Consider the following 17,108-nt stretch of genomic DNA (forward strand, 5'->3'; position numbering starts at 1 on the left):
AAATACTAGACAGGGTTGCATATGTACAAATCCCAAACTACCTAGAAACACATAACCTGCTGGGCCTTTGCCAATCAGGCTTCCATCCAGGCCATGGCATGGAAACGGCCCTGGTAGACCTAAAAACCCAAATGGACCAGATAAGAGGTAGAGGCGATCTAGCCATCCTTCTCCTATTGGACCTCTTGGCGGCATTCGATTTAGTACATTACAATATCTTATGCCGTCACCTAGCGAGCGATGCCCACTTCTCCAATGATGCAGTAACTTGGTTTAAATAGTTCCTCTTGAACTGCGGTATAAGAGTTTTCTCTTCCGCGGCAGTGGCTCACCCTAGCCCGGTTGCATGCGGGTTGCATCAGGGATCATGCATATCCCCTACAAAAACCTCTCTTTGATAAACTAGACAATTTGGGTGTCAGATATACAATTTATATTGACGACACCCAAATACTAATTCCTATCACAGCGGACTACGACACCAACTCCAAAGCCCTAAACGCAATCTACCACACCATCCAAGCCTGGACGGCCCAAAACGAGCTCTGTCTTAATGACGATAAGACAGAGATCCTGATCTTAGGCAGCCCAGCAAAACTCAAGAGCCTCCCACCTTTCTACCAATCCTTCGACATAGATGGAAATTGGATCACGGTAGCTAAAGAAGTCAAGACACTAGGAGTCTGCCGTGACTCTTCACTTACCTCTCTCAGCAAGTCAACGCCATCACCTCGGCATCATCTTATACTGTCAAACTCATCACTGCCTGCAGACTATATATTACTGTGGAGAACTGCATTACTTTGGCAAGAACACTAATACTCACCAGGATAGACTATTTTAATGCTATCTTCACCGACTCCATCTCCAAAAACATTAAGAAACTCCAGATTATTCAGAACAACACTATCAGAGTGGCACTCAATATCCCGAAGTCTGAACACATAACCACTCTCAGAAGAACCATTCATTGGCTACCAGTTAGAGACTGCATTACATTTAAAGTACTTCCACTTGCTCACAAATGACTATCCAACAAAGCAACCCTGTACCTGTCAAGCATGATCTCGAAAACCCAACAATCCAGACCTACTTGCTTAGCCTACCTAAGGTAATTGACCACACTGAGATACAAAAGACAAAAAGAAGGTGGTTCCACCTTCCCCGTCATTGCGGCTAACTACTGGAATGCCATGCCCACTGAACTAAGGATGGACACTTCATTATTGTCCTTTCACAAAAAATTTAAAACTTGGCTTTTCACACAGGATATCAAGTATCCTCCCTACCCATAGGAGTCCCTGGTTTGCCTCCCAGATTGGTCACTTGCTATCCGGCACCTATCTTTGCCAACCGGTTCTTAGACTCTAATCATTCTGCACAAAGACTTTACCTTACCTTTTAACTGTATTGTATCACTGTACTGTACAACTATTTAACTGACTTGTAAAACTAAGTATAATTTGTAACACATTATTAATTTGTAATTTGTAATTAATTTTTCTTAATTTGTAATACATTAATATATTATTTGTGCAGTAATGAAGCAATTGACCAAGCAAATCTTAAATTCCATACATTGTATTGATGCTCGAAAAAAGACAAACACAGACTATGCCACGGCCCCCTCAAATGAACAAACTCCTCATTCTGTACTATTTTACCCCCTACACGTCATTCCTGAATGCACACATCCCTTGACCCCCCTCCAAATATCATTCAAGCACATTGCAATGAACGCACCTTTGAGAATATCCATGAGAACTTCGAATTTTATTGCTAAAAAGAAACGGTGGCTTTTCATTTCTGAAATAAAGCATGAGCTGCTATAATGCACCATGGGAGATAAGTGAAATATTTTGATGCTCCGAGCATGTCACTCTTCAAGAAATTGTAAAACAAAATAGTAGGTTGGTGTCCACCAATTCAGTGGAGACACAACTAGCAGTCTTTGTGGAACTCCCAAAACACATGCAAGTATGTCCAGAGGTTTAGGCTTTCCATCTGACCAAAGAGTGCACATGTTGCCTATGGGTTTTAGATGCAATTCATGAAACGGATTAAAATATATTCCTGCAACAAATTACATGCAGTCTAATAGTGTCTTTATTAATTCAAAATGATTCTACATGTAGTATGTGTATCAGCAACCGAAGGGCCACTTAAATGAATATAATAGGCGAGATATTAAAGGGAATGGTAACATGTGGCTACATATTATAAGGAATTAAACACGCCCTACCATTGAGAGATGTGTGATTGTACAAAGGAATTTGACCGTCATCCTTGTTCTTCTATTTGATCACAAAACCTCTGCCCGACTGGAATTGTCCTTATAACCAAGACTAGAGGGTATTTTATGGCATCTATTACTTATATTTGGTGTATTTAGCTAACTAACAGGAACCATCTGGAAATAACTGCTGTGGTTTGCATTCTATATTTCACAATTGTTTAAGCATGTGAAATTTAAATTTTAACAACATGTATGTTACTTTATAATTAGCAGGTGCATAGAAGATATTATTTCACCTTCCCAGAGGAGCAGGATATATACCCCAGGGAGTAGTGTGTGAGTCATTGCTTCAAAGAAAGTCCTGCCAGCACAGTTTGATCTTAGGCAGAGAAAAGGCTGCATGTATAGAGTAGCCCAAGAGAAGAGTTGTACACAGGAGAAGAGTTGTATCCTGCAGTGAAGGCACTCTGGGGGTTGACATCAGAGCTGTGATTGGCTCTTTACAGAAGGCTTCAAATGGACCAATAGATTGAGGAAACATAACTATATAAGGTGATGAGACCCCTCCACCCTTTACACGAATCCTCATTGTACTCAAGATTAACAAGACTTTCACTGGAATATATTTGGGGTATTGTCTGCCAAAGTGGCCCTTTCGCATAGCATAAAAGTGTATTTACATATTTTATTTACATATGCCTGTATATAAAACAGTACTGTTCATTTGCAGCCCTGCTTTCCCTCGATCATGATGTTCTGCTCGTATTTCCGTCTTTAGGGCGAAGGAACAAGACACGTTTAACCTAATTAAAGATTAAAAGTTAAGCCAGAAGGACAAGACATTCTCCGAATTCAATTGCGATTAGCATAAATAAATTTTATTCTTATCTGTAGACCCAGTCTACATGCATTTCTTAGCATTAGAATGATTGAATCGAGCTGTGAGATCAAGTAAACTGTCTCTGCTAAAGATAATTATCCTAATGTACCCATCTTTCCCATATCCTCTCTTCAGGTGTGACAGTTGCAGGCGCGTGCATTTATAACTGCCTGAACAAGTTGTAATTCTACTCAGTCATGCACAGTGTTAATTGCCTGTCTCATTCTTGAGTAGGCATAAAGGAAAAGGCCACAAAAGTTCGTCATCTTCAAGAGGAGCAATTTGCGGGCATTCTGTATCAATTAGGCCTGATGAAACAATTAGAGACACTCCACAACAGAAAAGGGATATGATCACTCCACAGTGAGTGGGAAGGTGGAAGGGGGCGCCACACAGATCCGAAGGAGAAGGAAGCATGTTGTAAAATGGCAATGAGCTTACACAGGCCGTTACATTGAAATGACATTGGAGAAGCATTGCAAGTGTCTCATCAGCCTCGTTTAGCTCATGTTAAACTATCAACGCGCCTTGATGCCTACGGGCTTTGGCGCGTTAGAAACGAATAAAAACAAATACAAATATCAAATACTTGAGGAGAAGAAAAGTAAAGGTATTCTTTGATATTGTAGCACCCAAAGCATTGAGCAGTTCAGATAACATGCACCTTTATTAATTCATCACACTTCTTTCATAACAAGATAATTGATGTCAGGTGCATGTCACCCCTTATAAATAAACACTTTAAAGCAAAAAGATAAATACGTACTTTACACCGAACAGTTGTTAGAGAAAGGGCACGGTACAAAGACTTCAGAAACATAAAATAACTTATGAAGTACAGCGACTTATTGAAATGTACCCATATTATCATCTAAAATGTGTAAATACGTTCGTTTTTTTATTTGAATGTATTACTAACAGGGACAAAAAGGAAACGCAAAACGTATACATATTTACATATCGATCACAGTTGCAGAAGTGCAGTTGAGAAAGCGGAGTAGCTGTCTGGCTGTCCTGGCTGACTCGGTGATCCTGCAAGAGCCGTGGACTTTGATTTGCTGAGTGATTGTTCGTCGCGGACTGCCTTGGAACTGCAAAATGATATTGCTACAGACTCATGAAGGCTAATGGCTGCTAACAGCCGTGAGGAACTGTTAATAACTGGTGTGCACTCACACTTTTCCTTTCTTTGCTCCAATAGTTCCCGCCCACCTCCTGTCCCAGAATTCCACATTAGCCAACCTGCACGCGCAGTTGCAGAAGTGCAGTTGAGAAAGTGGAGTTGCTTTATGGCTGTCTTGCTGGACAGCGGGCGGTGGGCGGTGTTTATCCTTGGTGAGATATCCTCGCATTCAATGTTTAAACTGTGCTCTAGTCATACGTCAAAATGTTTACGAGCACATGCACTTTGGAATCAGGTATGCCATGAGATTCTGGCTCTTCTGCTTCATCTGACCAGAACAGTGGATCTTCTAAGAAACTACTAACTCTGTTAATTAACTCTGTGTTGGTCACTGCATACAGTAGCGGTGAGATTCCACCTACAGAGGTAATTTTTATGCCACATATTAGGCTTTCTCTAGATGAGAGAGTGCCGAATTATCTAAAACAGCTGGCAACCCAAATGTGTTCTGTTTCAACACAACAGAAACTACGGGAAGCCCATAATGAGTTACTAGTCACTGGGGAAATTGATGATGATATGATAGACTTTAAGAATACATCAAATAACACATACATGGAATCAGAAGATATAATGTATATTTGAAAGAATACGGTTGATTTAATCCAGCTCACTGAAAAGAGCATCTCTCCTGATTTGAGAAGAGCTACACCTCTCAAGTCATTAACAACAGAGGATGACTTCAAGGATGGCAGTATGCACTATCAAAATCACCTATATTGTTCAACAAGTCTGTCGAGCACTCGCTAAACAACTCAGAGTCTTTCATACCCCCGACACCAAGAGGCACATGCTTTACTGATTTAGCCCACAAACACAACTTTTTTATTCAGGGTCAACGCCCAAGTCGTTTTTCCTTTCCTGAAGCACCGACCCTGAATAACACCTTAAGTGCTATGAACACGGCCTTATTGGCCATAGCAAGGTTGTACCAAGTGCTAGAACACAAAATGAACAAACAGATCTTCTAATGCAAGTACTAAGCGAGTGTAAATTAACATCTGAAGCCTGCCCTTTACGCAATCAGCCGACCACTCTTAGAGATAAGTAGATTGCAATACCGGCCCCCACGACCATTTTAAAAGAGAAAGCCATAATTCAAGTTGCTAACTGTAAAGACATCTTTGCGAACCAAGAAATTGCAAACAGCAATCAATGTAGGGGAACTGAAACCATTGCCACACTGTTTGTTGACCATAAGATTCAAGGGTACGTTGTGTAAGTGATTTCAATCGGCACTTCACCTAAGTCAACGCCTAGCGTGTAATGCACAACTGAAAACCTTATTTATTTATTTATTTGTGTCTACAAGTTATGTTATTCTGAACGATGTACCACTTCTATCACGCCCCTTTCTTGGAACCCCCCCGGTCACACTGAACCAGGAATCAGGCTGGTTTGCAAAGTTAAAATATGTATTTATATATTCACAATATAACCACACTATTTTTAATGGGGATACAATAATCACCAATGGGGTGCTATCAAACTAAGCAATCTCTTTAATCACAAGGAGTAATAATGAGCAAGAACAATGAGCAGAGCAATAATACTTTTGTGGGTATGTGTTCAAATCAAATAGCAATATGCTTACTATTTCCTCCTGCACACCCCTCGACCCCCCAATATGCAATGTAGAGAGATGGGAGGAGAGAGAACAGGTATCAGGAATGCAGAATTCAAATACAATGTCAATCCCATTTTCCCCCCAGCAAACACTAGAGAGAAACAGAATTGGTTGGCAAACTGTCAAAATGGTTTAAAGTTGTCTTTGAAGGGATTGGGTAAAACACTAAATCTGGTTTAATTCACTGAAATTGTTTAAATTCTAATGGGAGCCGCCTTTTATGGTTGCAGACAAACACTAGCAATGATTTGAGGTTAATAAGCAATGTGAAAACTTAAATTTGAGGTTGTGTGCAATGAAAAGCTATTCTAAACGTGTAATATTTTGCCAAAATAAAAATATGCAAACTTTTCTGCGTGCGGTAATCGCGATTGCGGGAAAACTATAAGGAATTGAGATGCCGTTTTTTGTTCTATGGAAAGCTGTGGATGTTAGCTACAAGCAGACGTTTTTAATTCTAGTATAAAATTTGAAGATGTTATGGGCGGAGGTTGTTTTTCTGAGATAGGTGCAACAGTGAGAAAACAGGGATGCGCTTTTAAAAGACAACCAGGATTTCTTTACACTAGGGTCAGACTAAGAAGAAACAAATACTACACAGAAGCACAGCCACTAGACCAGGACGCCTCTGGATCAAGTTTTTGCCTGCCGAGGAGCTTGCCTTCTTCAGATGAAATATATCAGCGCAAAGACATGTTTAACAACACTATTACAGAAGGAAGATAGTAGGGATGAGATAGAGAGTTCAGGCAATTCAAAAAGGTTTATAACATGCAGTTCTGAAGACAAGATAGGATGTATTTGGATAGGGACTGCTATGGACAGTACATAGGCTAGTGACAATCCTATACTATGGATACTCATTATATAGGTTTGAACAGAACCGTCCGGAATTTGGTTCTGGGACAGACTGCTGGGCACACTTGACTGGGTCAGCGATCAGCAAGGCGCCCTGGACACCGCACGGTAGGACTCAACAGCAAGGCGCTCTGGTCTGCACAGCACAGCACGACTGGACTGGATCTGCAATGGCTCTCTGGTCACAGCACAGCACAGCGCGGCACAGGATTGGGTTTAATATGCCCTTGTTGGTTATGAAGATAATTCTTTGGCAGGCAAGCAGTTACAGCACAGCCTGGCTGTTTCTTTTGTTTCCCCTTTAAGTTGTGGGATGGTTTTTGGAAGTTAAGGCACAGCTGAAAGTGGTTCAGCTATGCAATTAGCCTTTCTGCTTGCAAAGTTTCTGGAGTCTGGAATAAGGAGTATGGTTGGATCTCCTTCAGGGTGCTTCACCAAGATCGGGAAGGTAGGTGGATCTGTGTGTCTTTCTAAGTCCTCAGCTGTCTCTATTTATGCGTTTAATGAAGGGGTGTGTCTGCTGCACCCCCAAGTGAGGCTATTGGCTAGAGTCTGCTCTCTCCCTTGATTGGAGGAGAAAACAGGGTGTCACCATGATGATGTGGTTTTATGAGGCAGAACATCCTCCCCTTTGCCTTTTGAACATAAAATATACTTTTTGTATAATACATATTTACATGTGTGCAATCTTTATAACACTAACATACATAGAACACATATTTTGTGGAGCAAATACTCTTCCAAGCCCCATTGCTGTAGGATCTTGGGTCTGGATTTGACAGAATTTCGCACTTTTTGTATGGGACACAATATCTAATTTATCCAAAATGTGTACACATGTGTGCATTGTATATGGGCATAAGCGTGTGAAGTTTCATGCTTCTGTCATAAATACATTTGCTGCAGAATCAGAATGTTCACTGTGACTGCCCAGAACATCGCACAGAGTTCTGGCATCTCTTAAAATGTGCACCCAAAAATCACATTACAAATTTGCACAGTCATTTATCAGTCTTCTAAAAAATATGCTTTCTGTGCATGTGAATCCACAAATGGTTGTCTGTCCCCGCCTCCTTTTCCTCATGGCAGGTCTGAAGCAATCTGCCCCCTTCCTTCTGAGAGAGGCCTTTTTTCACACTTCACAATCTGCATATCCTTTCAGCCAGAGAAGGTCCACTGTACCCTTCTGCTGCAGCCCAAGATCTCCTCCCCTGATCTAATTCTCACAAAGGTGTGATTTCCTGGCGTTTGTGGGAAGCAGAAGGGAGATGCCTTTTGTTGGGGGAAGCTGTGGAACTGGTTTGGTGGCTTTGAGTTCAGTTTAAATTCAATGTCATTTTATTAAATTTTTCTTGGTTTAAAACAAAACTAGCAATTTTCAAACAATCAGCTAGAACTCTTATTCCAGCTCCAAAACCATGGAAATTAAATAGTTACAACCTAGGTTCCTCTTAATAACAGGTCACTTATTTTACAGACATTTGACTTCAATTGCACAAGTTTAAACTTCTGATGCAATTTACTGACAGTTGTCATACAGGCGGCCGCTGGTGCTGCACCCATATTTTGACACATTTCACAGGCAGGCAAATTTTTGCTGTGGATATTTTGATGACAGATTGCGCTTTTCATGACATTGTATGTTCATAATGACTTCTTAAATGAAGTGACGGGTAACACCAATTAAGGATATTAGATGTTTTATGGTGTTTTGGACCAGCATTCTGTGGTTTCAGCAACCAACAAAAGGGGATTTAAGAACAATTTCTGGGTTTCTTTCAGTAAAGCACTGCCTTTCATGCAGTTTCCATTTTTACTTGGTGGGCAGCCCAATGACATGTTTCAGGAGTGAGGTCTCCGTTCCACCACTGACAACATGCATGGTAGATTTGGCAGCCATCTTTTTGTGTTTTGTAGAGTGCAATTTCCGTAGGTTTTGGCACGCATAGGGGTTGTGCGGCCATTTTGATGATTCTGGTACCACCAGGACACAGTGATGCCACAGGGCAGAGCATAAGTGGGTTAATGCATCCACAAAGCCCCCCCTCGCGACTTGACTTTTGACCGCCCGTCAAGGGGAAGTCGGGAGATTGGGATGTTCAGTTTTTCTTTTTGGTCCAAGTGGGAACATTTGTCTGCTTCTCCCATCAGTACTGGATCAACAGGTTCTCCTCACCCCTTCCGGATGAGAGTATGGAGCGATCCCCCGGGCCCCTTGGGTCTTTCCTTCCGGTCCCCAAGTGGTCTTCCTTGGTGCTTAGGATGCTGTGTCATCAAAAGATACATATGCTGCTAAATGCATTACCCCCTTGCAAAATACAACATGAGAACAGTGCCATGTCACCCAACCCCTCCCCAGCACCGCCACCCAACACACCATGGCATGTCATGCTATGTGAGAGCAAACAAAGCAATCCCGAAAACCTGACACAAGTGTCACAAAGTACAGTGTCCCGAATGGAAACTGGCCACACACAATATGCTCCCAATAATTTTGAACTAGCAATGCAGCTACACAAGCTCAAACATAACTAAAACATGACAGTACTAAGTTAAAGTAGTCGTAGTCTTACAACCTGAATATGCCACCACATAGCCCTCTTCCATCTGTAGTCTTGCAGGCTTCAAAACTTGTCTGTGTACTGCATACAACATGAACTCCATCTCCAAAGTAGACAGCCTTGTGAAGACATGAAGAATTAACCTGCAAATTTAGAGGGAGACATGGAAGCAGAAGCATACATAATTACAACATGCAGTGTACAATACAACAACAATATACACAAGGAATGTCTACACAGTATTGACTACAGACTGCCAACACAGCTCATGGGAGCCCAACATCACTGTGTACATCACTGTCACTTCGTCACACCCTTTGCAAGCCCATGGAAACGGGAAGCAGGAGGGGTGTGTGTCTCACGAACCCAAGCATCGAACCCAAACTCAGGACAAGCCTGCATGTGCCCAGCCGGAATACAGTGGATGCCCACGGGAGCCACACAAGGCAACGTACTGTCAAAAAATAATCAAAAATCAAAAAATAAAAAATAAAAAATAAAAAATAAAAAATGGCCATGTGGGGGACGGGGGGGGGGGCACACAGGAGGTCCGAGGACAGGGTGCGCACCAACAGCCGCCTGTGTGGATGTTGGGAAAAAAAAAACCTCCATGGGCTCATGGCCTGCAAGGCTATGCCAATGTGGGAGAACTCCTGCTGTCGCTCACATCACCCTCTGCTGCTGCCACAGGAGGTGGTGGTGCTATGGGAGGCAGTCCTCACAAAGCCCTGGTATGGTCCTCCATTGCAGCAAGCATGCGGGTGTGGAAGGTATCGTTCTGGAGGATTATAGTGCAGAGATCCCCATGCAGCACCTGACGTGATGCCCGGATCTCCTCGCGAGTTGTCTGCATCTCAGCTGAGAGCGAATGTGTGAGGTGCTCCAGCTGCTGTTCTGTCCTCAAGTTAGTGGAAGTCTCAAGGTCAAAAAGAGTCTCCCTGAGGTGATAGAGTTATACCCTCAAGGCTTCCCTGTGGCCCTGGGACTCTATTGATATCGATTGGCGTAGAGTCTCCAGTGCTGCCCGTCTGTCCCTGTTGGACGCCAACATGTCCTCCATGTGTGATTGGCAAATAGAGTTTGTTGCCTGCTGTAGTTGCTCCATCTTCCTTTCAGGGGGGACAATGGAAGTGGCCACCCTCTCCATTGCTTGAGCCATCATCACAACTGATGCTGCCTGTTGGGTTGCCATACCGTACATGGATTGTTCCCATGCGGTATTGCCTGGTGGCGTATGGCCAACATGTCGGCGGGCACCACACCTGTTTGGGGCAAGGCGATCTGCGCCTTGCTGTGCCAGCACTGCCTGTGGCTGCAGGACTGCATTTCCCCTCTAATCTGCTGGAACAGGATAAGATGTTGTGGAGGGTGACCCTGCACCCGTAACCGCCAAAGGCTGACTAACCAACACTGACATCCCCATAGAAGGTTCTATCCCTGGTGCAGGTGGGTTGGACAGAACAGAACCCCTTCCAGAAACACTTAACTGCGACGCCACATAGGTCTCATCATCCGAATCAGCACCTGAATAGAGGTCTGGCGAGGTGCACCCAGAGAAATCCCTTGACAGAATCGTCTGCAGCAAGAGTGGGTTTTCACCCACCGCCACACCACGTCCCCCACTGGTGGCTGGTTGTGCCTCAGGTTCCTCCTGGGTCTGCACCATCTCCTCAACCTCAGCAGCATCAAGTACGTCATCCCCTGAAAAAACATGAAATACAAAAAAGGAAAACAGGCATTAGCACCATAGCACACAAATAGGCCTGACAAGCTACAGAACCACTACATGATTTACACATGTCCCACATGACTATAACCCTCCCATGCATGCACTGTCACAGAGTTGGAAGGGGAGGCAAAAGTCAGACACTGATGACACCAAGATGGAAGAGCAACACATTTTCTGCATGCTGGGTAGCACTGCCATCACACATTGGCCTGTGATTGGCATGTCCTATACACATAAATGACACATGTCAAAACACAGATGGCATGTACCATAGCCATGGTACATTCCACAAGCACATCCATATGTCAGTGAAGGATTACTGTCACCCATCCATGTGAGATGGACATGAAGAGATGAAAAATGCCACATAGTGTGAAAAGATACGCCATGTGACACACACTGCAACACATCCAGTGTACAAAAATACAGTGATTGCAGGGCCATGTACACATCAATGGTTGTGCACTTCAACATGACAGGAAACAACTAGCATGTTCCACATTCAAACAGGCCCAAAAACATCATGTGATCAGGACAATACTCATTCAGCCTGAATGGTCAAATCATTCAACTACCAAGGTGACACATGTGGGCCAATGTGGGGTTCTTCAATGACAGAAGCATGTCACATATGTCACAATAGGGCTGAGGAATGTGTTGCAAAAGTGGGAGAATTGAAACAATCAGCCTGAAAGAACACTGAAAAATACAAACAATGTTGTTGCATGATGCCACCTCAAGGGCAACTGCCGTAATGTTGCGCTAAATTACTACTGTGGGCAGAAGGGATACTGTCACACCCAAATTCAAGGCCACAGAATGTTTTGGATGAAGCACATGGGTGACCCATACTACTCAGTCTCACACACCCTCGCCTGCCACTGAATCAGAACCCGTCACCCAAACAACATACACATGCATTACATACACACGCCTGGGCATTCACCGGACCATGTGTCATAATCGGGTAGTTCTCCCACACCTCGGATCTGTTCCTCTGTGACGAAGGTCCCAGCAACAGTCTCATGTTCAGTGAGTTCATTGTCCTCTTGTGGAGACCCACCGCCAGTCACCAGAGTAGCGGCATGATTTGAGGCCAGCTTGTTCTTTGCTCTGCGTTTCAGGACGTTCCACCGCTTGTAGCAATCATCAGCTGGGCGCCTCACAATTCCAAGGGCACTTATGTGGTCGCCGATGGTCTGCCAGTGTGCCTTACGTTGACCAGGTGTGGTCTTGGACCCTGCAGTCACCACCATTTCGTGGCTATGTGCACACAAGTTCCGAATCATTGAAGCAAGGCTTCCTTGAGGTACCAGAGTGTGTAGCCGTGCCTGGGGTCTCAGCCTGTCGTGCCAGATCACCCTATTTCCTCTTTTTAGAAGGTGGAGTGGAGCCAGAGTGGCTAACGCTGCACTGATCAGTAGAGGCAGAATCACCGGTGGACTGGGTTGTTGGAGTGTGCGAAAGCACATTGACCATAGGACTTGGTGCAGGCATTGTCTGAAGTGTAATGTTGGCAGGGGGAACATCAGTAAGATGGACCAGGACCGACACTGTCCTGGCTGGGAGAGTCAGAGCTGGGGCGGATGGAGCTGCAGCTGCCCCTGCAGCCTCACCACCCTGCATACTTGGGGCAGCAGATGACATAGCTGCCCCAGATCCACGTGGCTTGGTGACAACTTGCACAGCCACACGTGGCTTAGACTTGCTGACCTGGAAGTCAGCCAGGGAGTCATCCTGTGCCAGGTCAGGTGCCACAATGGGCTGGTCCAACAAGGGCTGAGCTGGGATGGTCTCAGCCACGTTTCCCTCAACCATGGGGGGGCATGGGTGTCCCTGATTGGTCCTCCACACATGGGGGTATAGGGGCACCCTACAAATCCCAGCCACATCCCCTACCCCGCCCACCACGTCCACTTTTTGAAGGTTGGCCACCTTTGACTCCCTTACCGCTTGGTCGCCTCCCAACCATGGCACTGATGTTGTTGTACGTATGGGAGGAGCAGTAAACTATTGTCCTGGGCAATTGGGGGTCAAAGGGGTAGGGTACTAGATGGAATTCGTACCCTAGTGCTCTAACAAGGCTGTCTGTGACCCCTGGGGGAAGATGACGGGTAACGCAACGCACAGGCAGCACAAAAACAAAAATAAACCTGCATGCAACCCCTCGTAGACCACGTGTGTGGAAAAATGAACCCGCACTATGCTGTGGCAACCAGAAACACATAAATAAGCGTAGGCGTGATACACGCAGCCTACAATGACCTCTGAAGGGGTACTCTACACACGGGGCAAGCACAGTTGCTAAGTACGTGCGGAACTCACCGTCTGCCTGGAAAAAGACCGTGAAAAATGTGCGCGTTGGCAACACCCCGGCCAAAAGAAGAATTGTACGTAGTCTGAGGAGACAGGACAAAAGGAGAAGTGAACACTGTTTGAGGAAACAGGCCCAAAAAAAGTAGAAAAATGAAAGCTGTCAGAGGTAACAGGGAGTATGAACTTGAAACGCTGTGAAGTAATCGCGTGCGAACTGACAAGAAGTACAGAATCCCCCCACTCGCTCTCCACAAAAAGCACGTACAAGGAAATGGCGTCCTACACGTACCTTGTAAACCAGCCCACACGTACACGTCACTTATGCGTGTACGCGCCCTTTCCTCCAATTACACGTGCTGACACTCGGACGTGCAGCTTTTCCACATGTGCTCTGTCATCACGTGCTATGAGGGAAACACCCGCGCGCGTCACGTCACAGACGCGCTTATGCGCTAAGGGCCTTTGGTCCAATGAAATTGCGTATGTGCGCTGACGCCCTATGGGCCTTTCCACGAATTACACGCTGACGTGCAAGATTTTCACATGCCGAATCACCCCGTATCAAGCTGGCCACGTGTTCACACATGGAAGACCACGCTCCTGCCCAGAAGGCCGAATTCGTGCCCCCCAGAGCCCCGAGCACGCTCCCACCTGCCATCTGCTGCTGCCTGATTGCCTGCTGCCCATGTGCTCTGCCATTTGCTGCCTTCACGTCAGCCAGGGGTGCTGTTGCTGTGACCACCCCTGCTGGAACCGAAGACACCCGCCTGGGATTCCATCGCTCCACAACCCAGCCCAAGGACCCAGTTGCCCACCCATTCCTGCCTCTGGGGTTGCCATGTCCAGCACTACACCATCTGGCGGCACTGGCAACCCCCAGCCAGAGAGGCAGAGGGCCACCAGCTTCACTGCCACCGAAGTTGGTGTCCTGGTGGAGCAAGTCCTGGGGCAGTATGATGCCCTCTTCGGAAGGTCGCGCACCGACAAGGAAGGACGCACCAGGATCTGGGCGGACATCATGACTGCCATCAACGCAGAGGGGGTGGCAGTCCACGAATTCCATCATGTCAAGAAGCACTGGGAGGACTTCAGGTCCAGGACCCTCAACAAGGCCCGGCGCCTCTTGAAGGCAGCGGATGCTAAGGGGAGCCGGCGCCACCTGGCGGAAGGCCAAATGAGGGTCCTGGAATGCGTATGCCCAGCGCTCCACATCCAGGTCCTTGAGAGGCACACCTGTCTGGAGTTGAGCGGTAAGTGTACAAGCATACTGATTGGAAGCTGTGCGTGTAGTGGTGTGCCAGTACTGTGCAGGTTGCACATGTGGTTTTGTAGGGCCATGTATGGATGTGTATGTACAGGGCCGTGAGGCTGACACATGCAAGTCCTTTCATGTGTGAGACACATGGATGGTGTATTTGTGGGTAAGCATGCAGGCCAAATGCAGATGTGTGAGCACACATGTTTGAATGACTGTGTATGTCAGTTGTCAAGGTTGTGGTGTCACACATGGATGTTGGTTCCAGCTGCATGTATCTGCACTGTGTACATGTGCATGTATGTGTATCTGACAAGTGTGCAACTGTCATGCAACATGGATGCATGTGAGACTGATATGTAGAAGACTGATTGCCAGATGTGACATGGATGCCGATCTCATCACTGCAACACTTGGTGGAGGTGTACACATGCATGTAAGTGTGGTGGCATGTGTGCATGTCTATTGCACTCCCTGTGTCTCATGTGATGTCTGGCTCACCTTTGCCTGCTCATGCTGTTGTATGTGTATGGATGGTGCTGGCTGTTGCGATACGGCTGTGGAATAGCTCATGTGTGTGATTTGAAATGACATGTGTGTTGGGGATTGTGATGCCATGTCTGAAGTTTGACAATGACACTCGTGTGCAACTGTCATGTGTGTATGAGTCCATTGTACAGTGCCCTGATGCCTGTGTCCTATCTCTCCCAGTCTGTAGCGTCGACTGATGAAGAGGGCGGAGAGGGTGCTGTGGAGCACAGCGGCAGGGATCGCACCGCCAGCCGGAGACGCAAGGCCTGGCTCCCCTCCCAGGTTGTCATCTCGTCGGGGAGTGAGGAGTCCGGTGCCGCGTCCCAGGTCGCAGCTGCCGAGGGGAGGTCCAAGAGGCAGAGGTCGGAGTTGGACTCCTCGGCAGCAGAAGGGGCAGCTGAGACCCCACAGGGCCCAACGGAGGAAGATGGCACGGAGTCATCCAGGTTGGTGAGGGGTTTGGTGGAGGAGGCCGTGCAAGGGACAGAGATGGGGTCTGGAGGTGGGGATTCCACTGGTGCTAGTGGTGCAGTGCAGGGGGCAGGGGCAGGGACAGGAGGCAGCACAGGCCGCATCAGAGGTGCCTGTGTTTAATCCTGTCCCCGATCCTGTGACTGCATCATCCTGCACCAACAGGGATACCTATGTCAAGACCCGTTTCCAGGAAGGGGATGAGCTTACGACACTGGCCTTCCTCTGCCTGCGGACGTGGCTATCCGGAACCAGGTTGAGCCTGTCCTGGGTGGTGTGGCGTTGCGACAACGGGCCATGCGAGGCGAAATGCAGTCTTTTCATGGGGAGACTGCATGTCGTCTCGAATGGCTCATTGACCTCATCGACCTACTTGGACAGGTCGCCAGGGCCGGATTCCTCTGTTTGCTGGGCCTTGTTCAGACCCCCTCCTCAACTGAACCCCCTATGCGCCATCTTCCCACCCATGTGTCACCTGGGTGCCCTGTGGAGCTGCCTCTGTCCCTGCGGCCAGGCTGGTGGAGGACACATCCCTGCCACAGTCGGGAGTCGGATGTCCAGCAGGGGTGGCCACCTCAACAACTGCACCCCAGCCGGAGGAGGATGTGCAGGCAGCAAGATCCAGGGCACGGGCAGAGGCACAGCAGCAGCAGCAACAAGGTGGGAGCCATGATGGCTCAGGGCCTTCTTCTTCGGAGGGGCAGGCATCGGCCAGAGGACAGGAGGACCCAGGACGAGAAGTGTCTTCCGTGTGGCAGGGGTTATGCCATTCCATAGATGTCGCAGCAGCGGGCAGAAGAGGCACGGCTCACGATGGTCAGGGTGGAGAACTCCATGCGGAGGGCCCTGAGGCGGGTCGAGAGCCTCGAGGCAATTGGCAGGGAGTTGGAGGAGAACATGTCGTTGTCCCTGCGAACCCACAGGGCCATGGAAGAGGACCACCTCCGGGACATTGAGCAGGAGTTCGATGATGCCCTGGCCCGGGACATCCAAAAGTGAGCTGTCGGACTAGCCCGCTGCTCTTGTAAATAGTTAGATAGTGTTAGGTTTCCTTTGGTTTTTTCTTTATTTTGGTTGTGCTTGGACAATGCACCACGTTTCTGTATATAGTTTTTCATTAGGTAGTATTTTTGATATGTTTCATTTCTTCAGTTGGGATCATGGACCCTGGATTGTTCATGTGTATATAGTTCACTATTGGATTCATCTCTTTTTTTTGGATTTCCCCATTGAGCAATGGTTTTTCTCTTGGATTTGCTTTGTTGGAATGTGACTTTGGACACCTTTCCTTTGGATTATGATTTCTTGTTTTTCATTATTTTACGGACATGCACTTTTCTTTTTTTCTCCATTGTTGTTTGTTTGATTTTAATTCCTTTCATGTTGCGTTTAATACATTTTTTTCTTCATACTTCGATGTGTGGTATTATCTCATTGGTTTCATGCATGTCATGATATGGG

The sequence above is a fragment of the Ambystoma mexicanum genome, chromosome 7p (assembly GCF_040938575.1).
Source record: "Ambystoma mexicanum isolate Mex_15411 chromosome 7p, UKY_AmexF1_1, whole genome shotgun sequence".
Lineage (NCBI taxonomy): Eukaryota > Metazoa > Chordata > Amphibia > Caudata > Ambystomatidae > Ambystoma > Ambystoma mexicanum.